Raw genomic sequence first — 25,594 nt, forward strand, 5'->3', positions numbered from 1 at the left:
TGCACATCCTTGCAAAACTCTAGTTGATATCCCATATAATCCCACAGCTGTATGAGATTCTGCAATATTCTAAGAACCTTCAATTCATCCATCTCTATTCTCACATTAGTGTTTGTGACAAGGGTTAAAGCAGTAACCTCACTAGGAAGATATATGCTTGCAAAGTGGTCACTCAGTAACTCAACTATATTTTATCCACTTCTGTCTCCTTGTGACCATCATCGCTCATTAAGGCTAATCCTCCATAGTCATTCTTCCTCTTACTTGCCACATAATGAAAGAACTCTTTGGGATTTCCTTTGGCTTGCTCGGCTAGATTTTACTCATAATCTGATTTTGCCTTCCTTGCTCTACTTGGTCACCTTTCTTGCCTGAGCCTTGTACTGTTCATGAATTTGTTGGTCACCTTCTTTCTCTTTATACATCCTCCACAGCATTTTCTTCTTCTGCAGCTCATGCTTAATAATATTACTCATCCATCTAACTCCTACCCAATTAACTCTCCTTACTCTAGGTATACAATTTAATACTGCTTCCTGTAGATGACCCTTAACTATATCCCTGTACAACTAACATCCTTGCCCTGCAGTTTTTTATGTCATGGTAGAGATTTAAATTTCTTCCTAAGCTTCACATTCAATCACTTATCTTGTAGTTCCACAAATACCCTTTCTTGATAGGATATTCATGTTTTACAATCTCCCAAGTCAAAACTGCATGGTCACTTTCAGCAATTGGAGGTAATGTTGTCACCTTGGTTATGGGTAGCTCTTCTGATCCTATGAATGTCCAATACTCTTCCATCCCTAGTTCTCTCCATCACATGCTGCCTTAATTATCTCTCAGCAGGTGTATTCTGGTTCCTTCTTATCATGTGATCTTTCTTCCTTTCAGTCTCTATCTCCAAAGTTGAAGTCCTCCATAATAAACACTCAATACTCATTGTATTAATTTGGCAATGCATGTCTTCCAGATCAGTTGTGGAACTCCCTGGCCTGTAGCAACACCCAACTGTATATTTTGTCTTACTGGCCTTAATCTCACACCAGATTACTTCAAATGAACAGCTACCCTCCTGCCTGTCTCTTATTCTTTTTGGTTGCAATTTATCTGCTATCATCAGCTGTACTCCTATCCTATCTTTTCTGAAAATACTAAATCCTTCACATTCAATCCCTGTAACTACATCATCTGCTGTTAGCCAAGTCGTACTAATGCCTATAACTTTTGGTGAGGTTGCACTAATCAAAGCCAGAAACTTCTTCCTGATATTTTTGGTATTAGTGTATAGAAACTGCAGCATCCCTTTTAGTCTCTACCCACCTTTACTTTCTGAATTGACTACCCTATTCAATATTTTTGCTTGAGAGACTAAATTTCTCACTCCCTTCATAGCTACCTTCACACAAACTCACTTGTTTGCATCCTCAGTGCTTAAGTTTCCCTGAATTTGCACTTCAGTTTGCTCAGTGAACAAAGCTTTCTTCAGACACCTAACACCAAAACCATTTAGAAGCAGTCCATCAGCATTGTACAAATTCTTCTTTCCATCAAACAGAGACAACAAATCCTATATCATTCCTTTTACACAATGTACGTATAGACTATCAATGCCTTCCTCCTCGGTTTCCATCTATCATAGCGTGGTAGGAGACTTACATTATTCACCTTCTCACTCTTGAGTTTTGCCTCTTCTAATAACTCCTTTACATCTTCTCTCATAGAATACGTCTCACCTTTCAAATCATTTGTACCATGATGACAATTATTTCCTTCGACTTACCTTTTTTAATGGAGTGGCTAATATCATGAATTTTTGCACCCAGGAAACACAATTTTGTCATACTTTTGTTAAATACTTCCCTGATCATTTAGTCTCCATACATAATTTTCTCTTTAACTTGTTTTTCTGTTTCTTGAATGAATGTGATATTAATGATAAGCAAAATAATAATATAGAACTCCTCTGAACTTAATTTAAATATATATACAGTGGATTACTGGTAATTGGGGGTAGTTGTTTATTTGGGACAAATATTAAAGAATGGGAACAAATCAAGAATATAACCCCAAGTTTCATTGCTTATATGGGCTACCTTGTTGCTTTATCAGGACAGTGACTTTAGATGGTACACATGTAGTTAGTTGCATAGATAGTGCTGCTGTCAGTCTGTGCCGGGATACGGAGTAGAGGGAATGTATGTATTTTTGACAGTGCAACGATTCTATTTACAGTGACTGCAAGGTTGCATACTTTTCATTAAAACAGGTGTGTGAATTTAATTTTTTATTTTTATTATGTTTATTATTTTTTTTATAAGGCCCCTGTCAATATGCCTGGGAAAGATCTAATGGTAACAGATAAAATCGCCTTTCTTGGCAAAATAAAAAGCCAACCATCTAACACCAGTCATTGTCAGCTGACTGAGATAACTGGTGTTCCAAAATCTACAATTTGTTAGGCCATCAGGACAAATTGTGAGAAGAATTTGCATCACACAATGGACAACAAGGAAAATCCCTAAAATGGAATCGAGAAGGCAAGGATCCAGATGTTGAGGAGGCTCTCAGTCACTGGTTCTCTATTGTAACTACGAGTCATGCATGTTAATTGTCAAATATTAAAAACCAAATTAGAAGAGCTAACTAGAAAGCTGGACCTTGAACTTTAAAGCTAGACGGTTGGTTATTGCATTGGAAAATTTAAAAAGGCACACAGTAAGGACAGTGCTGATACTGTGAGCACTGAGCAGTGGAAATTAACTAAACTACTTGAATTGTTGCAGAAGTTTAGCCCTGATGAAATCTATGATGCTCACGAAACCGGCATGCTTTATCATGCCCCACGAGATGGTTCCCTGAGCTATAAACTTGCCACTTTGTCAGAAAAAAGCAATGGATCACATTATCGTGTTGTTCTGCTATAACATATCGGGAAGTGACAGACAGAACTGTTGGTTATTGGAAAAAGTGCCAATCCTGGTGTTTTAAAGGGCTTCGAATGGGACAGTTTGCCAGTTCTGTATTCTTCCTGCTAATACCACGTCCCTGGTACAGCCACTGGACATGAGAATCATTAAATATTTGAAGACATTGTATCACGGAAGGCTGGTACACTACATCCTTGAAACAATTGAAGAAAATCTACTGGCGTCGTCTTCAATGACCAAAGAAATCAGCGCAAAGGTTACTATTTTAGAGGCAGTACAATTTGTTGCAAATAGTTGGCAAGAAATAAGCAGCAAAACAGTTCCAAACTGCTTTGTTTTGTTTTAGGAATCCAGACCAGGAAATGCCAAATATCACTGATGATTGTCAAATCATTTTGGATCTGCAACACGTCAGCAACTACAAAGAATTTTTATGCATTCATAATAACCTTCAATGTTATATTGAAAATGAAGATTGTGAGGATACAATTGCTGAACAAATTGCAACAAAAACACCTAAAGACCCTGGAAGACAAGGAAAGTAATGAAGATGACACACCTGAACATGAGCGAGTGACTAACCAGCAATCCAGGAAATTTATTGCTGAATTACGACACTACTTTATGCAAGAAGGCAATGAAGGCAGTCCTTTATCTGAATTAGTTACCTGTGCTGATTTTGTTCAGTTGCAGTCTAGAAAAGGAACACATCAGGGTTTGCTAAAGTTCTGATATAATGTAGAGGCAGTGAACATTGATGGTTCACTGCCAATGTTCACATTGTGTTTTTATCAGTATAGCTTCTTCCTTTTTAAGAATGGTAACTTTTTTTTTTTTATTTGTGGAATGTGATTGTGTTCAACTGCAAGTCTGCTATTTTTTCTTTTTCTGGGGTTGTAACTTTTGGAGCTTGGGGATTTTTAAAAAAATCGGGGTACATGTGTATGACAATCACAACACTGCTCATACAAATGGGAATGAAGATATCTAATCATAAACCCATTATAAATGCCATTGTAGTTTAGTTGGCAATGCAAGCAATAAACTACATTGCAACACTGTAGAAATGAAGAAAGAATTAAACTATGCATCAGTAATAGAAAAAAATAAAAAATATATAAACATAAATGGATGGAATACATTGAAAGAATGAAAACAGAAAGATTACCAAAACAAGTTTTAAATTACAAACCATTAGGAAAACGAAAACCAGGATGTCCTCTAAAAATATTCAACGATGACTTCTAAGGCTGGAACAGGTCACTCTAGGCCTAAATCCTTGAAAAGCTTGATGTTGCAACACTGTAGAATTTCATGGATTGTTTTCATTTGTTATTTTTAATTGATTTGATAATTTAGAATGACACATGAAAACAACTTTATAATTGGAACATTTAAATATATGTTTTATAGCTTTGTATATAGTTTTTATGTATATGGAAATTTTATTGTAAGAAATATTTATTTTCTCCTGAGGGTTGGCAGCTTTTATTTAGCTCTCAAATTTATCATCAAATTGGATTATAGAAATAAAATAAATACTGTTTCAGCCCTAATTCATATCAAAAAATTATTTTGATCCCACTCTGAATCTGATGAAGAAAATAGATAATTATTGCCATGAATTAAAAGATAAAGATGAAATATCTGAAATTACACTTTTGATCAGAAACTTGATCACCTTCTCTAACATCATTAATTTGTATTTCTCCTTGATTTAAAGCCATGGTCTCACTCCTGCTGAGACTATGAGAGCCACAAGTTCTTTGTTAAATTATGTTACACTGTTCCATTTGTTTAGTTTATTCTAGAACTCAAGAAATCCGGGTCTACGGCACTTTTTTGCAGAAACCACTGTGCGAATTCCACATGTCAAGGATAATCTTTGGCCATCAGTAACTGGACCTGTTGCAGATGAAATGGATGTAAGGACTCATAGTGCAAAACGCACAATACACTGGATCGAGATACTCCTATAGCAGAGGCAATGCCATGTGTGCTCATCTCTGGATTATTGTCCATCACATGCAACACCTCCTCTTCCATGGTGGGATTTTGCGTCGATCGTGGCCACCCACTATCATGCGTGCAATCCCTGAATGATCCATAGTCACACAAATTCTGATGCAAATGCGCAAACATTTGGTGATGCAGTACACATCTGCATCACCAAATGACAAGCCGCTGTACATTTGTACAGCGGCTTGTCCATTGCTGACAGCTAACCTGTAAACGAAGTGCATGTCTGCCATCTCAGCGTTTATAAAACAACGCATGTTCTTCATACAAAGTCGAAAGATTGAATGAGGAAGCCCCAATTGCTCACCTGGAGCACTAGCGAACAGCGTCACCTATCACTTTTGGGTGGCATTTCCAGTCATGCTTTCCTCTGTGAATATGGTTGATTTTGATGTTCTCTACTTCCCCTCAAAGTTTGTACATGGAATTTTGAACCACCCTGTATATACTTGCTTTTGTCTGCATGAAATTTTAATTTTTGCATTTCTCTCAGCTCTTCAAGTCTTATAAGATTATCCTGTAAAGACTGATTTCTGAACATCCATGTTTGACTTAGTTCAGCATCAAAAGGGAATTTTTACTCTTCTTTTTTCCCCTCTTTTACCTTGTGGTGTTGAGGGTATTTCTTCATTTAACTGCAGCCGTACTGAAGGAAAGGTGGTTAGCCCTATGCCTCCCAGTGTATCCTATGTCTGTAGAAGCTTTGAATTCTACAGACATAGGATACACTTTGTTTGAGTTCTCAAGGCTGGTTTGCCTGCTTGCAATATGAAAAACCCCAGATAAACTTTGGAGAAAACCCTGCAGTCTCACAGCCAAGTTAGCCAAGACCGGCTAACTTGGCTATGTCTAATAGGAGAAAGATCCTAAGCTCTTCACATCAGCGATGGGAATAGAACCCAGGACAATCCCTTCCCAGGCATATGGTTGCGAAGTGCATAGCTACTCGGCTAACCACACAGACTGAATTTTTTCTCTTATTAAAATCTAAAACATGAATGAATATATTAAAAAAGTGTTCTAAATTGTAAATCCTGAGATAATCTGATTTTAACCACCTAGCTCATAGTATCTCCTCCAAACACTTTGATACATTGTCATTCAGCTTCCTCTTTCTCATTCAACAAGTAGTTTATATGTTGGAGTATTATCAGAGACTTTTCTGAAATTCAAATAAATCATTTACTTTATTATAATAATAGACAAAACTTATAAACTCAAGGAGCTATACAAGCTTGTCCAGAGCAGGCTTTTACAAACATCCATGCACATAATGGGATTCGAACCCATATCCTGTTGGAGAGCAGTTATACTATCAACTCAGTTAACCAGGCTGGCATGCTTATTGTTTGATTATTTTGTGTGTGTACACCAGTAGTGTCGTTTGTCTATTTCGGTTGGGTGTGCTGTGCCATTTGGCTTATGCAACCTGTGCTACAAAATTCATGTCAATTTGACCACCATATGATTGCATTTTTATCAATGCATGAAAGTTTTAAGAGTGCATAGCGCATCAGCACTCATCTTAATTGGCATAATGCAATTAATTGTAGGATAACTTTCAATACTTTCATTTATCAATAAATTGTAACCAAATCTGCATAGAGTGGAAGACAATGTCTCTGTTTTAAGATATATTAGAAAACAATAATCAAGAAGAATACTACATTTGGTTGGTATATTTGAATTACTTAAAGATGTAAATGTAATAGTAAATTTGGAAGATGATTACGAGGCTTACCTTCTACAATCATACAATCCACAAAAGCTCTGGCAGAAAATGGACATTCAGTAAATCGCCAGCACTGTTTCCCATTGTAAATATCTTCTTCTTAAGCTTTCACAAACCATTAGGGTTCTTAGCTGTGGACCTCACAACTGTGACCGTCTCGAGGATGAGGCGGTTGGCCCTATGTCTCCAAGTGTGTTATGTCTGTAGATGCTTGTGTTCATTGGGCCAGTTTGCCTATCTTGTTATGAGACCAGCTAAAAAAATCATATGTCGTTATGAGACCTGCTAATTCACCTTTAATTTAGTCGAATTCACACTAATTTAGTCGGAAGAGACCAGATAAAGGTTCCTCGCATCTTGTACAGGAATCGAACCCAGATCTTTCCAACCAAAGGGCTTTTTTTATACTGCCTGAGCTGCAGAGGCTCCTCTCATTGTAAATATGGACAAAAGATTTATAAATTATTTATAGAAAATTATATATTAAAAACTTGTCTATGTCGGTGTCCTAAACATGTCAGTTCACACTTCTCACACACAAAACAGATAAAACTCAGAAAACATAAACAGCAACTCATGATAAATGACAATGTTCAGTTGGATTGGTTGACACAACAACCAATCACAGTGCACACCTTGCCTTGCCTTCTGGGCCTTTTAAAACCACTGGAATGTTAAGAATTTGACACTGTGGCATCTGCATGTCTGTTTAAAGGCTTCAAAGGTGTTCATATATTTGTGACTACACACACAGTCTATTAATGCGAATGTGATGCAGTGTTTACGCATCACAATGTCTCCTCCTCATGAAGTATTAGTATATTGTGTTTAATTTTAGGAATCACACAAAGCCAGGAAAGAATTAGGGGAGTCTTTAACAGGAATAAATGCAAACATATAATATCAATGATAATGCTATTCCATGGGTGTGCACCGCATACCTAGCACACTTTGAATATATGCCCCCATATACACAGACAAACACTGGTGTCCAGAATATATACATTCATCTAAAAGTTGAGACATAAGCAGAAGAATTCATCATAAAATATTAATATTTTATTATTAAAAAAATTTTTTTTGCTTCTTCTTCTTCCCCTCTTTTACCTTGCGGTGTCGAGGGTTTTCTATTCATTTAACCACAACCATGCACAAGGATAAGGTGGTTAGCCCTATGCCTCCCGGTGTATCCTATGTCTGTAGAAGCGTTGAGTTCTCAAGGCCGATTTGCCTGCTTGCAGGATGAAAACCTTAGATAAATTGAGGAGAAAAGCTCTGCAGTCCATGTCCAAGATTGGCTAACTTGGCTATGTCTGAGAAAGATCCTAAGCTCCTCAAGTCAGTGACCGGAATCGAACCCAGGACACTCCTTTCTAGGCATATAGTTGTGAAACGCATAGCAACTCAGCTAACCACGTGGAAATAAACATACACACACACACACACACACACAGGTGTCCAAAAACTGATGATGAACTACAATTTTAGGACAAACTACAAAAAAAATTACAAGAATTACAGCAAGAATCAAATTTACATAGATAATTATAGAAAAAAAAAACAGAGGAAAATACCCTAAAAGAGATGGCACATATAAAGCTGAAACAGGGCAGTAGACCTAGAAGAAAAAGAAGGATGTGAAATCTGAATATTTACAGTGAGGGTGGAGAATTTGATTTTGGCTTTTGCAAGAAAAATTCTTAGAAAAATATTTGGTCAGATATGACCATGAGTTATACTAACTCTATAACCACCACTGTTGAAATGAAGACCTCTGTTATTGTTCAGGACCATAAGTAGCAGCAGTTGTATTCTGTACTGTCTCCATTAATGGATATGAAACCATCAACTATAGCCTTGGTCTTAGCTATAGTGATGGCCAAATCACTATAGCTAAGACCGTCTTCACTCTGAGCTGTCACTGGAGATGTCTACCCACCAAAGAAAAAGTAGTTAGGGCTAAAGGGGTTCTGCCTATTTCCTTTGTGAATAAACACATCAAGGATTTGTGTATTTATTTGTTTTATATATATATATATCAGGAACGAATATTCCAGGTGCGCCATGCTCATCCACCAAATAGCAATATCATCGATATTATATTTATGCCAGTTAATGACTCCCCTAATGGTTTCCTGGCTTTGCGTGATTCCTAAAATTAAACACAATATACTAATGCTTCATTGCCCTCTTCATGAGGGTAATGAAGCAATAGTGTTTCATGAAGAGGGTATGTGTAAATATTGCATCACGTTCGTGTTAATATCCCTGGTGGGCTTTCAAAATACATACAACTTTGAGCCCTTTGAAAAGGTGTAAAGAGTGCACAGCAAGTCAGATTAATTCTTAGCGTTCTAGTAGTTGTAAACTGCTTAGAAGGCGAGGCTGGGTGACAATAGCCTAGTGGCTGTGATTGGTTATTGTGTCATCTAATCCAATTCAATGTTGTCATTTGTAATGAGTTTCTGTTTTTTGTGAAGGATGTGAAGTGCAGTCAAGACTTTTTTGTTGGCCTTATTTATTATTCTCTAGAGAGAGAGAGAGAGAGGTGTGTGAAATAAGCATGGATATTCTGACTGTAACCACTTAACAGCAGCAGTGCAAAAACATGAGCGCTCCCAATCATTCAATCATTTTTAAATCTCAAGATGTTTGGAAAACAAAGAATTGACACTCTCATTGACATACAAAGAAAAATTGAAATTACCCATCATAATGAACAAGTAAAGAAAAATAGAGACATTTTAAAAAGATTAATTGATGCTGTATGCTATTTGGCTAAGTAAGGGCTTCCTTTCAGAGGTCATGATGAGTTTGAAGATTCAGCTAATCGAGGATATTATATAGAATTTTTAAATGTGCTCCATGAATACGATCCTCTTTTAGAGTAATTTAAAGGATTCGACTGTATTTCAAGGAACTTCTTCCACAGTACCAAATTATATTATTAGTGCTATATCTGATGTGGTTAAAGATGCTATAAAAAAAGAAATTGCTGCTGCTACATTTGTGGCCATTATTTTGGATGAAACATCTGATGTCATGTCAAAATTGCAACTATCAACCTTTTTCCGTTTTGTCCGTAATGAGCAAATACACAAAAGGTTCATCGGATTTACAGACGTAATTGATGATAGAATGTCTAGGGGTCTTAAACATGTTGTAAACAGAGTTCAGGAATTTAATATCAAGGACAAGTTAGTCGGCCAAACTTATGATGGTGCCTGTGTAATGAGTGGCCATATTAATGGCTTACAGAGGAAAGTTATCGAGGCATAACCTTTAGCAGTATTTACACATTGCTATGCCATGTTTTGAATTTAGTTCTGAAGCAAAGCCTTTAGAATATCAAGGAATGTAGGTTGTTTTTTCCATACCATCAGTGCATTGGCAGCATATTTTTTTAAATCAATGAAAAGAATAAATGCGTTGCAACATTTTATTGCTAAAAAACGCTCTGTCATACCAACCAGATGGAACTTTACTTCCTGTTTAACAAGCACAGTAAAAAATTCACAGAAATCAACTCATTGAATTTTTTGAACTCATATTTGAGAATTCTGGGGAATGGGACGTGGATGCTGTAATCAAAGCTCGTGGTTTTTTGCATTTCTTGCAAAATTTTCAAACAATTTTGTTGCTAGAAATTTTTCTGTTTTATTTGGCTATATTGATGTCTTGAATAATATACTGCAAACTTTATCCTATGATATATTGTACTGTTGTAAAAAAGTGCATGACACTATGAAGCAGCTTAGGAATGATAGGGTACATGAATTTGATATTTGGATTTCTGTATCAAAGGAGAAGCATGCAGTTGATGAGTTGAGACCTAAGAGACAAAAAGGACTGGAAGAGATGAGGAAGAGTATGTGCCTTCGATTATACCAAGAAATAGCCGACTACATGTGCCTAGAAATGGAAGAAAGATACTCTTCACTTTTGAAACTTGAATTTTTTCAACTCCTTTGTATTGAAAGACATGGTCAGTATGCGAAGACGTTTCCTGATGGTATTTTAGAAAACTTAAAATAATTCTATAGCCCAGTTTTTGACTACATTCGCTTGAAAAATGAACTGAAAGTACTATTTTTCAGTTGAAATCAGTGTGTCACCTATTAAAATTCATGCATGAAAATTAACTTCAGATTGCATTCAAGGAAATTTATAAATTAGAACTTCTCGTGTCAATTCCAAGCTCTACTGCTACAGTCGAACATTCTTTTTCAGCTATGAAGAGAATACATACGTGTTATAGAGAAACACAAACACAGGAAAGGCTGTACAGTCTAAGCTTAATTGCTATTGAAAAGACATTGATGATGAAACTGAAGGAAAAACCTTCATTTTATGATGTTAAAGAAAAACAGAAGATTGGAACTGGTGTATAAATAAAGTAATGAGTTATTTCAGCCTTTCTTTTATTCATTCTGGAAAAATGATAATTTCCCGAGTGATTACTTTTTCCGATTTCTGTGTGAATTATATATGGCTGTATTTAAAAATCATATCAAAATTCAAATTATCCTTGTCTCAATCTAACCTCACCAAGAAGCGTAAACCCTTTGTTTCACAGAAAAAACGGAGCGCATGACGCATAGCCATTGTTCATTTGACCTTTATACTTTCCATATTTAAAATTATATTAACAAGTTGTCATGTTTTGCACCTGGGTGTCGGTTGTTCCTTTATTCCCTGGGAGGTACTAGCTTTTAGCGTACCTACGTATGCTGTTTCTGGTTGAGCATTCGCACTTTCACAAAGCTTATATGGCATGTTAGTCCAACTTTCGTTGTAGAATTTTATTTCTAAAATTAACATTTGTTAAGTGTCTGGATGATATCGAATATCTCAGATGCAATTCAAACTGATTTCAAGTTATATATATATATATTAATTTTGCTTTTCATAAATTGAATGCTTTTTGTATCTCAATATTACAAACAGCTGCTACACATATTTTCTGGAACTGAAAATTTGAAAACAGATTTTAGGACAAGTGTTTAATTACCGTATTTGCCGGTGTATAAGACACACCCCTTTTTTCTACACAATTTTTAGGGAAAAAACTTTATCACTGAATATTATAATGATTTATAGTATTTCAAATATAAAGTTATAAATAGGTCTACTTTCAACAAATACCTAATCTAACTGGGAAAGAGGTACCCACCTTTTAATCTTCTTCGTCAAAACCCAGAAATTCATCTCCAGAGCTAAATGAAGAGACACTTGAAACCTCTTCTAAATCAGAATCTGAGTCCTCATAACAACATAAGTCCTCATAACATTGCCCTCTGTACCATCCAGTGCATTACTAATGCCACACTTCTTAAATTTTTTAACCACTGTCTCAGTTTTCAATTCCATGAAGCTTTGACCCACTCACACACTTGTGAAAAGCTAGGCCTCTTCCTGATGGCATAACCTCATTCCACTTTCCACATTCCAATTCCACTTCTCCTTCATAAATCCCTTAAATGGTTTATTAATACAAACATCTAAAGGTTGAAGCTAACTAATTAGACCTCATGGAATTACAGCTAACTGAGTTTTCAATTCCTTGAGTTTATTTTTAGCATCTTCTGTTCTGTGAGAATGAAACTGATCCCATACTAGCAGGGCAGGCTTCTTCAACAGTCTGCCAGGGCACCTAGACCAAATTTTATCTATCCATAACTTCATTCCTCCTCCATCCATCCAGCCTTTTGCATGAACATGTACAAACACTCTTTTAAGCAGTTTTTCTTTGGGTAGCATCTTCCTTTTAAAAATCAATAGTGGCAGCAGTTTTGTCCCATCAGCACAGCAAGATAAAACACCTGTGTAGTGAGTTTTTCCATGCCCCAAAGTTTTAACAGTAACACCTTTTGTGCCCTTGGAATCTACAGTTTTGTTTGAGGGCACATCAAAAGTCAGCGGAACTTCGTCCATGTTTCCTATTTGTGCAAGGTTCAAAATTTTCTCGTTTCCTTGCGTTAATGACGAATCGATGAAATTCAATAATTTTTTCTTCATATTCAGCTGGCATGTTTTGTGATATTTTTGTTTTAGTCTGCATATATAGCTGGTTTCTCTTCATGAATCTTGAACACCATGATGTTGAACCAGTAAAGTTGGTGATCCCTCTGTTAGTGGCTATTGCTTTCGCTTGATGAATAATCATTTTTGTAGACACTGAAAGTCCTGCTTTTCTGTGGTCTAAAATCCAAGTATTCAGTTCTTCCTCAAGTTCTGTCCATTTTGCGGTTCCACTTCGTAGGTTATGTTTACTATGAGTTGCTTTTTTTTAAATCCTCTTCCTGATTCCACCAAGTTCTTATAATTTTCTCAGTTGGGGGTGGCCCAAAATGCCTCTCTGCAGCCCTGTTTCCATGTTCGCAATCACACATAGCTTGTATGCAATATTGTAGCAATGCCGACGTTTTTCAGCCACAATTTGCCAAGAAATTTAGAGAAAATTTAAAGGCAGAAATTTATCACCATTCACAACAACTCCCGACAACATACGCATCCACTGAACTCTACGTGACTGGAATATTCTCACACACTGCAATGAAGCAAGAAAGAAATCACGTAACTCGGAACAGAGAAAATTTCCAGGAATTAAAGTAATAAAGAACTGAGTATCGGCGTATAAGATGCACCCTGTTTTTCAGACCTATTTTCAAAGAAAGAAAGTGCGTCTTATACACTGGCAAATACGGTAGGTGTTATGTTTAGTGCTACAATAAATCTGTTCTGTTTGCATGCATGCAGCATAGCCTGTAGGAGCAGAGTGTTTTTCCATTAAGTGGGTCCTTTGAGTTGTCTTACACTAATTATTCCCTAAATATAATACACAGATGTTAAATATCTGTTTTTACTGTATTTAGTGATAAACAAAGCTAATTGTTTTTCTTGCTTGTACAGTATAGCACCTCTTGAGGTTGGAAAGTTTTTTAACAGTATGGGGATGTTTTTATTGTAGTCTTCAGAAGCAACAGACAGAAAAAATTTATCTATTCCTGAATAAAAATGAAAAAAAAAAAAAAAGAATACATTTCTGTGTATTATAAGAAGTTGTTGATCTACAACAAAATACCAGCATGTGTGAGATTGATAAGACAGAAGAGCCGCTGAGACACTTAAAAAAATAAAAAAACTAATGATCCCGAAAGTATGGATAATTCCGATAATGATCGGATATTGTATGGTATTATTTCATAAAATGTATACTTAGTCTCAGTAAACAAAAGAAAATTCTTAGAAAGCGAAATACAGGGTGTTTCAAAAAGAATGTCCCGATTTGAAAATTGTATATCTGCAACTACAAACCACAAATGAATGTGACTTGTATCATGTGAATGAGTGAAACTTTAGGCCTTATTTCATGCTTGGTAATTTATTTTGTAACTGTACCACATTTTCATTATTAAATATAATTATTTGAAATCGGGTCATTCTTTTTGAAACACCCTGTACACATAAACCAGAGAAATACACATAACATGCACAGCAAATTTTACGAGATGATATGCTTCTCCTTCAAACCACATGTATTCCTGCTACGCATAAATGAATCACATGATCAACATAATTAGTTCATTTGATTAGCCTCTCCCTATAGTTTTAACTGAACTACTAAATGCATTAATGGTTGTTTTGGTTAGTTATTTATACTTTGCAAACAAATCTTTCCCTCTCCTTGTAATTGTTTTAAATTATTTTAATTAATTTTTCACTTATTCATGTGTAGACTTTATAGGATCACATGCTATTCACTCTACCCAGAAAATTATAGGACACACATATCACAAATGTTAATTGTTAATAATTCGTTTGCCATTAATGAAAGTATTTCTACTCCCACTTATTCTTTTCTTTCATTTCCCATTCTCACATGTCTTATAAATGATGGTTCACATATTTTAACCTTTGATTAATTCAAATGTACCAATGAAATAGAGTATTCTCCTTCATTGTTATTTTCTAATTAATCTTAAAACAAACAGATTGTTCTCCCACTCTATGCAGATTTGGTTACAATTAATTGATAAATTAAAGTATTCAGAGTTTTCCTACAATTAATTGCATTGGACCAATTAGGATGAGCGCTGATGCGCTATACTCTTAAAACTTTCATACATCATTAAAAATGCAATGATAGGGTCAAATTCTCATGAATTTTGTAGCACAGGTTGCATAACCCACATGACAGCACATCCAACCAAAATGGGCACATAACACCACTGATATATATAGGCCGGCTCTCCAGTTAAGAGGCTGTGGGGTTTGAATCCTGCCTAGGCATGGATGTTTGTGATTGTCTTCCACCTTTATACATTCATTCATACATTTAATAAACACTCTCCCAAGATGCGGTTAGCCTAGTGGCTTTGCGCTTTGCAACCATATGCCTGGGGAAGGAGTGCCCTCGCGTTGTCATCGATTCCTGTCGAAGCTTAAGGATCTTCCTCAGCCAAAGCCAAGTTAGCTGATCTTGGGCGTGGACAGGAGGATTTTTTCCGCCAGTTTATCTAGGGTTTTTCATCTCACAAGCAGGCAAACCGGCCCCGTGAACACACACGGATTACAGTCATGAATATTACTACCTTTAGGGGATGCAGCAAGGAGGGACGAACTGGCCGCATTAATTTTGTCGTGAATACCTCATTAGGAGACTTTACCCATCCTAAAGGGATGGATGGATGGATCAATGGAGTGACCCACTCCATCAATCAAGATGGAGTGGGTCACCATGGGAGAAGTAGACCCAATCCTCCTGCAATGGGATAAGCCTTTACCCCTGCAGTGGGGAAAAAGTTACAGGCTGGTAAAATATATATAAACAGTTCTCATAAAAATAGCCATACATAAATCCATGATTTTAGGTTTAAGATATAATCAAACAAGCAACCATTTTTTTATACAATAGACTAAAAATAATTTAGTTAGTACAAAAATACAGCCTGTGGCTGTATTTTAGTGCATTTTTGTACTAACTAAATTATATTTAAAAGCTTTTTTAATATATGGAATAAATTTATACAGATAATTACACATTTTTAAAAATGTAGTTAAGCAATTAATGTACAGTGCTTACAGTAAACTATGCAGAAAGATATTTCAGTATGGAATATATCCACCCTGAATTGTGATGCTGCTCTCACAATGTCATACCATGCTAAGCATCAAATGATTCAGGAGTTCTTGAGGCAAACTAGCCCACTCCTCCTTCGAAGCAAGGATAAGGCCCTATTTGTTTTTTTCTGGAGGGGAATTTTGAGCACCACTGATTTGCGCCGCCGCCTAGTCTTTTTCTTGTGTGTGCAATTAATGTTCGCCACCTTTCCAAAAAAGTTTTTTTTGATTAAAGTGTGAATAAAACGAACAGGAAATGAAAAACAAATGAAAACTGCTTTACAGTATAATGTTACCTACGGATTAGTCCTGCTTATACAAATTTTTTTTACACGGAACTCGACAATTAATCATAAGTTGATTTATGATATATCAAAAAAGAAAGAACTATTTTAGGTATATTTTCATAAATTTTAATCAAAAATTACAGTGATATAATCTGGTCCAGGATACAATTTCAGAATTTATTTGTTCGTTTCCAGGGAGATCTGAAGGGGCCGAACAAATTATGTACATTCATAATTATACGTAATGTACCATTCGTTGTTCGTTTAAACTCTTATCTCATATTTTTTGACATCTTTTAGGTGCCTTTTCTTCTGCTGTGCCTGTGTATATTGCACACTTCGCACACGCCACCAGCCGGGCCTTCCACTGATCTCCCTGTGTTGAGATCTGGGGAGCATGCTGGCCATTCTATTCTATTAATATCCTTGGTCTCCAGAAGAATCTCTACTACTCGTGTATGATGTGTGGCAATATCCACAAAAATGAATTCTTCGCCTACAGCACCAAGGAACAATTGAACATGGCATTAAAGAACTTCGTCTGAATATCGTTCAATAGTCATATTCCCTTTTTTCAGCACTTGTAGCTTGGTGCATCCATTAAGCATAATGCCTCCCCACACCATGAACCCATCTGCCATATCTATCCCTTTCAAGAACATTCTTGCAAGGGTAAGTACCACTTTCATGTTAGATCAAGTGCTGTCTAGAATTGGTTGGAAAGACTAAAACGATTCTCACCTGTAAAGAGTACATTAGCCCATTGATGTCTTGTCCAATTTTTATGGATTCAACACCACTTAAAATGTGCTTCACAATGAGCTGTAGATAAAGGGATGCACACTACCTTTGGGCATATAGGCCTAATTGTTTCAGGCATCTTGTCCCAATTTATCGAGATATCTGCCATGGTGCATCGACTAAGTTTCGCCGTTAAAAACGTAATTGAAACTTGGCCACTAGAGGACTATGTCGTGACGTTGTTCTCTTCATGTTCGAATCCGCCATCTTGTTATAAGTCACTTTCATAAAATAAAACACAACTAATTGCAAATTGATCACCAATCCAAGGGTAGAGAAATTTCTATTATACTGAACCACTCTATCCTTAGATAAGTCTATATAAAATAGTAGGATCAATTCAAAGTTAGTTAGCAGTCTCCTCATTCATTCTGGCCGAAGTATTTATTTTCTACCTGGGATTCCCGCAAGATTCGAATTTTTGTGAACGGTGCAATAAAAAGGAATTCAGGCAAACACAATAATTAGATTAACAAAATAAAACATTTAATATAAGCTATATAACACATACATAAATTCTACTTCAAATTTTAAACAATAAAATCAAGTTAAACATTAGGTCAAGTCAATCATATTAGTTCAATTTTCCAAACCTTCACATACACTTTCTCAGTTTCTGAGTCACAAAGTTCCTACACTTAATTAAATATAATAGAACTTCCTATCTAATCAGTTTTTACGCAATTCTCAACCATGCCATACGCTTAAGAACAACACAGCCACTAATTGCTGTAAATATCTCTCAAGCAATTTTTTTATTTTCAATTCCCAATCTCGAAGAATTGCCACAGTTAAAGTTAGGTTAAACGTAGCGTAACTAACACTCAATTCCTCATGCATTGAAATAAATCAGTATGACAGTCCTTACCAGAAACAGTTCCTAGTACATCAATCACGTTGTGAGTATACTTTAAAAATGTGTTTATTATTCTTAAAACACATCTATAAGACTTCTCCACAGTTATAACTAAAACACTATTAATCACGCTTCACAACTCTAGACATCAATTTTAGGGTACTTTAATTATCCTTGTTACCACTTAATAACCACTTAAACTCTGTGCAGTTCTCCTTAGGGCAAATTAGAAATAAGTCGCAATTCTAGACTAACTGGATTTATTCATAATTCTTCACTGAAAGCCCAGTTTTTTATATTATCCGATTACGGCATTAATTTCCTTTTATTATTACTGCTGACTTCGCCTTCAACTAACTATAAGATTCACTTCGTCTTTGCTTGCTTATAAATATTATCCCTTTTAACTTCTGCCCTTGAGAACCTTTCATTTACTTCCACCTCTCTAATTTAAACCCTTGCTTCCTTTCGCTTCAAAATTTCCGTTCCAACTCCCTCTTGTTACCTTTTATTTTTTTATTATTCTCCTCCAAGCTCACTCTCATTTATTTCATGCGTTTCCATGACAACAAATAAACGTAAACATTTTCGTTAATGTTACATAAGGCTATACCACTGCATTGAGTTCATAAAAACACAATAAATAGAATATTAGAGCTACTTAATCAACTCTTTCATTTCGTATACAGATAACTATAATAATATTCACGTTACAATATATATATGTATAAGTTATAATAAATTATACACATATTATTGTTTAATAAATTAATAGCTGATTAAGTTCAGAATAAATACTTAAATAATAATTCTTAAATAAGGAGTAATAAATAACTTTTATACAAGTCATGATTAATATATAATAAGCAATGTTAAATGTGAATAAAAAAAAACAAAATACACAATATAGTTTCATTCACAGTTTAACAACTACATGGTGTGTAGTGTTTGTAGAGAGCTCCTGAAAAGATTAGTATTATTTTAAGTAATAATTGGTAAATTTGCTTGAATCTTACGTGGTATTGTTTACTTTTCGTATCTTAGCGTGTCTGTGTGATTTTTGTGTATTTTCTGAGTTATTTCAATTAGTAATTTGATAGATACAATTAATAGCGTGCACATGGCACCGATAAGAAGGAATACAATGCCGTCCAGATCACCATCTTTGTTCAAAAAGTTTAATATAAAGCAGTTTATTCAGTGTACAGTTTGTGAGATGTATGCTTTGAGGAGAACGGTTGGAGTCTGGTTAGATAACGATAGTAGAGTGAATGTGTGCAGAAAGTGTAAGGAATGTGAGGATTTAAAGTGTGTTTCAGGTCATGAGAGCGATATCATTGTTGAAAGTCAAAATGTAGAAAATAGTGATATGAGAGGTATGAATAGTGATATTTGCGAGGTAGTACCAGATAGCTGTGAGAGTGCCATTGAAAGTGAGAATAAAGAGGTAAAAATACAGAACGAATGAATGGATTAACAGATAATAAAAATGATGAGACAGATGCAATGAGTGAGATCGCACGGTTGCGTGGAGCAATTCATAGGGCGAATTGGCTGCTGGAGCATTAGCAAAAATGTTTACTGAGTGTACCAACTAATAAACGGCAAAGTATGATAAGAAAAATAAGAGTATGATCATGAGTGTAAACAAAATGAAAGAGTGATTGTTATATGGAGATTCTTTAGTAAGAGGTGTGATAGATGAGAGTTTGACAAAATCGTACCAACCTGGTGCGAACATTAAGGATGTAAGTCAGTCTATTAGCGCGCAAAAGCAGAGGGTGAAAGAATTGATAGTAGTAAGGAACGAATGATTTGAAAGGAGACAAAATGACAATGAGAGAGGATTTGAAGGAATTACTTGAGGTAGCAAAACAGAAGAGTGAGAAAGTTAGGATGGTGAGTCTCTTTTTTCGTGGTATGACAGTGAAGAGTATAGAAGGAGGGTCATAATTGCTAATGACTTTATGCACGGATTATGCAGGAGGAGTGGTGTGGAATTTGTGGGCATGTGGAGTGAGTTCGATGGGTGAAAGGATTTATATAAGATGGATGGTTTGCATTTGAATGGATTTGGTGTACGGAGACTTGAAAAGGTTTTGTTGAATGAAGTGGAAGTTCATGTACAGAATCAGGGAAACTAGAGTTATTAAGGGGGGGAGGGAGAGGAGTAGATATGCAGACTTTAGGGAGACAGTTGAGTGTGTAATATGCCCGAGCGAGTACGAAGGACAACAAATCAGAATGGGATAGTTAGTATAAGGCATCAAAATAGGGATGGGACAAATGGACTTCTGCAATTCATGTATACTAATGCCAGAAGTATTAGGAACAAGAAGGAAGAATTTTTGGCCTTGGTTGGCACTTCCAAGCCACAGGTTATTGTTATTGGCATTAATGAAACATGGTTGACAGAAGATGATATAGCTAGTGGGATTGAATGTGAGGGGTATAGTGTGTTCAGGAGTGACAGGGAGAATAAAATAGAGGGAGGAGTGTTATTGATGATAGCTGATGAGCTGCAGCCAAGGAGAATAGAAGTTGAACTCCAGGATAGAGAAAAGAGCACATTTGAGGCTATTTGGTGTGAGATTGAGACTAGCAGAACAAAATATACAATTGGGTGCTGCTATAGACCAGGTGATGGAATAGATGGTGAAGATAGTATGCATAAGCAAATAGAAGAAATGAGTGGAAGGAGGGTAATGGGGGATTTCAACTATGGTAACATTGATTGGAGGGAGGAGAGGACACATGGGAGGAAGGAATTGGATTTTATGCGGTTATTAAGGGATAACTATTTGCGACAGCATGTAATGGAAAATACTAGGGGTCAGAGAGTGCAATTACTTGACCTAGTAATTGCATCTGAGAATTAGGCTGTAACTAATATGACCACATTGCCACCAATTGGGGAGAGTGATCATAGGGTCCTTACTTGGGAGGTGGCTAAAGGTGTGAAATTTACAATTAAGACGGGATACGTGTGGAATTATCGGGCTGGTAAGTATGACAAGCTTAGTAGTTTGATTGGTTCGGTGCCATGGCATGTAAAACTGCAATGGCTGGATGTTGATAGTGCATGGGAGGCGGTTAATAAGTGTTTTCAGGAGGCAATGGCTGACTGTATACAGGCACATGAACGGTATAAATCACAGGCCAGAAGCGTAACGAGTGTGGTAAGAAAAGCAAAAGCGGATTATGAAAGAACATTAGCCATGCAGGTTAAAGAGAATCCCAAACAGTTTTTTAGATGTGTTGCATGTCGAAAAAACTACCGTATAAGTATAAAAAATGTATGTGGCAGAATGATTTTAAAGAATGCCGATGGTAGGGAGGTAACCGAATCAGTTGATATAGTGGAATTACTGAGCGAGCACTTTGCAAGAGTATATCATCCAGTTGGTGACATTGCAGGAATGAAAGAACCAACAACTTATACGGGAATTGTGGTGATCGAAGTGGAGGTGAATAGTCTATTACAAAACCTCAATGTCAATACATCTGTGGGATTGGATGGTATACCAGCTCATGTCTTATGTGAAGTGACTAAAGAATTGCCAGTGCCCTTGACCATTTCGTTTAATTTGAGTCTTGGGTCTGGGTTAGTCTTAAGGAGGTGGAAAGAGGGGGAAATAGTTCCACTGCATAAAGGAGGCTCCAAGACTGCTGTTGTAAATTACCGACCAATCAGCATATCAGGAATCGTTGTCAAGGTCTTGGAGAAAATAGTCAAGAGGAAAATACAGGATTGGATAGATGAAAATGGGATACTGTTTGGGGGACAGCATGGTTTTGTGAAGGGTAGATCATGCCGCAGTAACTTGTTCACGTTTTATAACACAGTGACAGCTGAACTGGATAAGGGTAATGTGTTTATAGTGATTCTACTGGACCTTGCTAAAGCCTTTGACAGGATACCACATGGAATTCAAATCAGTAAACTGCAGCATATGGGGATGAATATAGGGTTGGTGAGATGGATAGGTGGGTGGTTGATGGAGAAAGATATCAAAGAGTAGTTTATTCAGGAGTAGAGTCCAAAAAACGGCCTGTGACTAGTGGTGTGCTGCAGGGTTCTGTTCTTGAACCACTGCTGTTTAATCTGTTCATTAATGATATAGGGAAGGATCTAAGAGGAACAGTTCATTTGTTCGCTGATGATGCAAAGCTGGGTAGGGTGATAGTGAATGCAGAAGATGTCAAAATCTTGCAGGATGATTTGGATAGTTTGGAGGACTGGGCTAAGGAGAATGGATGTCAATTTAATGTGGCAAAATGTAAGGTTATGCATTTTGGGGTGAAAAGATTAGCAGCAGTATATCACATTGGTGGAACTGTACTTCAGGAGATTGACGAGGCCAGGGATTTTCGAATGTTGGTAGATAGGGATTTGAAATTTAGGGAGCACATCGCAAAAGTGGCTAAATCAGCTCATCAAATCACTTGGTTGCTGAAAAATACTTTAACAAGCAGCAACAAACAGGTTATTGTTCCTCTGTATCGAGCCTTGATAAGACCCCATCTAGACTATCACTTGGTTGCTGAAAAATACTTTAACAAGCAGCAACAAACAGGTTATTTTTCCTCTGTATCGAGCCTTGATAAGACCCCATCTAGACTACTGTGCCTAGATATGGGCGCCAGGGTTTCTTCTGGATGGGGAGGAGGTCACTTGTGTCTGGATCCTGGAGAGGATCCAGAGACAAGTGACCAAGATGATGGCAGGTCTATGGAATGAACCTTATGAGAACAGGTTGAAGATTTGTGGGTTGCAGTAATTGGTTGATACACGGAAAAGGGGTGATATGATTGAGACATTCAAATTACTGAAGGGTTTCTAGAATTTTAATTTTTTTTCTATCAGATTAATTCAGAAGATATTTTTGAGAATAGGACAGGTTCTGGGAGGACTAGGGGTCATACATGGAAGCTGGATAAGAGTGTGATTAGCAAATGTGTTAGAGCTAGGTTTTTACTTGGAGAGTGTTGAATGAGTGGAATAAGCTGCCAGTGTCTGTTGTACTATTGTGGGTGCCATGACTGTAAATGAGTTCAAGGCGAAATATGATAGATATTGTGTGAATATCAAATAGTTGTTCTTGACATGATGTTAGGGCCTCCCTCGATGAGTCTATGGACTCCTTGGAGTTGCCTGTAATAATAATAAATAACCAAAAATCTGTCTTCATCTCTGTGGTGGAGAGAGAAACCTCTTTGCAAATGTCTGGAATACATTTCATTGATTTGAAATGCTGCTCAGAGCCTGCATATGACACTATGTGAGATTCCAAACTCTTGCAATATCAGTAATTCTGCAGCCTTCTTCAAGCTTTCTAATAATAATCTTCCCCACTTGAATCATCTAGATCAGTGTTTCCAAACCTATGGTCCAGGGGTCTGTGGGATAGTTTATTTTCATTAAACTTTATCTTATCATGTTGCTCACACCTGGGATATTTACAATATATATCTCTGGCTCTTGAGGCCCATGGTTTAAGTAAAATTTAACACGAATGTTGGTACCATAACTTCTTCCCTTTGTTTTGTCGAAAGTGTTGTCGAAAATAGTACCAGTGCAGATAAAGTTCCTTCCCTCAAAAATCACACAAATATTGTCCATCCTATTAGCAAAGGTGAATAACCAGCCCTTTGTAATTTAATTTAATAAATTATAATTTATAATATTATATTGGGTTGGAGATTTATAATATTATACAAGTGTGTTTTTCTCGGTTTAATATTCAGTTTTTCTGCTTTTGGTCAAATTGAGTTCACAACGAAACTTTTGATTTTCAGTTTGGATCTTATTTGAATCGGTGGTTAAAGTGTGGATTGTTGAAACGCAAGACAGGCGATAATCCGAGTGGATCTAGTGTTGTCGAAAATAGTACCAGTGCAGATAAAGTTCCTTCCCTCAAAAATCACACAAATATTGTCCATCCTCTTAGCAAATGGGATTTTCCGTTCTGAATAAAGACGGCGAAGGCAGACCACAGTGTGTTCTTTGTTGCAAAGTGTTATTGAATGAATCAATAACACTTTGCAACATGGAATCGTCGAAGTTGAGACGCCACCTTGAAACAAAGCATGGCGAATCAGTTAATAAGCCAATAGATATTTTCAAAATAAAAAACTGCAACTTTGTGGTTCACAGAATTTGGTTAAGGACAGTGTGTGTGTGGAACAAAAAATGAAAAGGCTGTTCTTACTTCTTGCGAAGTCACCCTTCTTTTCGCTAGAAATAGACAACCCCATACAATTGGGGAAGATTTAATTTTTCCTGTGGCAAAAGCGATAACAAAGAACTTGTTTAGTGAAAAACATGTCAACGAGGTGTCTCTAATATTGTTATCTGACAGTACTTTGAAAAGAAGAATCGACGAGATGGCTGAAAATGTGAAAGATATTTTGCTATAACTGTTATGTCATAGTGAATAATTTGCGTTGCAGTTGGATGAAAGCCACTATATTTCAAATAATGCTAATTTGCTAACTTTTGTGCAATATGAACACGAAAATAAAGTTTGTGAAGACTTTTTTGTTCTGTGAATCGTTACCTCTTCATACAACTGTTGGAGCCCTTTTCAACGTTGTCAATGACTTCATAACTCCAAAATAAACTTCAATGGGAAAAATGTGTAGGTATCAACACAGATGGTGCTCAGGCAATGTCCGGAATACATAAAGGTTTGGTTGCACCTCTTATGAAATGGACACATTGTTGTATACACCATGAAGTACTAGCTACCTGCCATATGCCCTCCAAAATGAAAACCATTCTAGACAAGGCAATAAAAATTGTCAATTTTATTAAAGCCGGTTAACAGCTGGTTATTTTCTGCACTTTGTAATGAAATGGAAAGTGATCACGAACACTTATTATTGCACTCAGAAATCCGATGGCTGTCCCGGGGTAAGGTTCTGACACGGTTATTTGAGCTTCGTGGCAAAGTAAGGTTGTTCCTCATAAACTCCAAATTTGAGTTAACACACTATTTAAATGATTTCACCTGGCTCTCATCTCTTGCTTACTTGGCTTACATTTTTAACATCTTGAATACTCTTAACTCGAGCCTTCAAGGTACATCTGTCACCGTGTTTTCTGTGCAAGACAAGATAGAGGCAACAATCAAGAAGTTAAATTTGTGATGCAACCGTATCAAGAAAGGAAAATACGATTCCTTTCACACACTGAGTGATTTCAGTGAACAACCCCTTTCTAGTGATGTTGCTGAAAGTATGATTGAACATATGAGGTCATTGGCGTCTCAACTACGTCTGTATTTTCCACTTTGTCCTGAAAAAAAAGACTGGATGAAAACTCTCTTTCTAGACTCGGAATATGAACTTCCTTCTGTCGAAGTAGAACAACGTCCTGTGATTCAACGTTCAAAATGCTGTTTCCTTCGTTACCGTTAATGGAGTTTTGGTTCCAAACTAAGTCTGTTTACCCTGAAATTTCCAAAAGGACTGTAAGACATCTATTGCCATTTGTCACTATATATCTGTGCGAGACAACATTTTCTCATCTTGTATATATGAAAAACAAATACAGGAACAGGGTTAACGTGGAGATCTACGTCTGAAATTATCCAGTTTTGATCCTGACATGCAAAAGTTGACATCTGAAAAACTGCACCAGCCATCACATTAGGTGAGTGTTAAATTCATAATATTAGGCCTAATTGATATGTTCATATTCTTCCGAATATCTCCATTTATAACAGTATTGCATTGTCATAAATGACATATTTAGTGTTGTAAAATTGTAATTTATTACTTCATGTTTATGATATGTAAAATATTTTATTTTTGGGGGGCTTTGGTGAATTAACGTTCGCTA

General features: G+C 36.4%; 1 protein-coding gene across 1 annotated transcript in view; it reads left to right on the forward strand.

Moving 5' to 3' along the window:
* The window catches only part of l(1)G0004 (RNA-binding protein pno1), a 148,385-nt gene that overhangs the window by 61,177 nt on the left and 61,614 nt on the right, over window positions 1–25,594 (forward strand). The window lies entirely within an intron of this gene.

Source organism: Typopeltis vanoorti, chromosome 4, assembly GCF_054136105.1.
Source record: "Typopeltis vanoorti isolate ZY-2024b chromosome 4, IOZ_Tvanoo_1.0, whole genome shotgun sequence".
Classification (NCBI taxonomy): domain Eukaryota; kingdom Metazoa; phylum Arthropoda; class Arachnida; order Uropygi; family Thelyphonidae; genus Typopeltis; species Typopeltis vanoorti.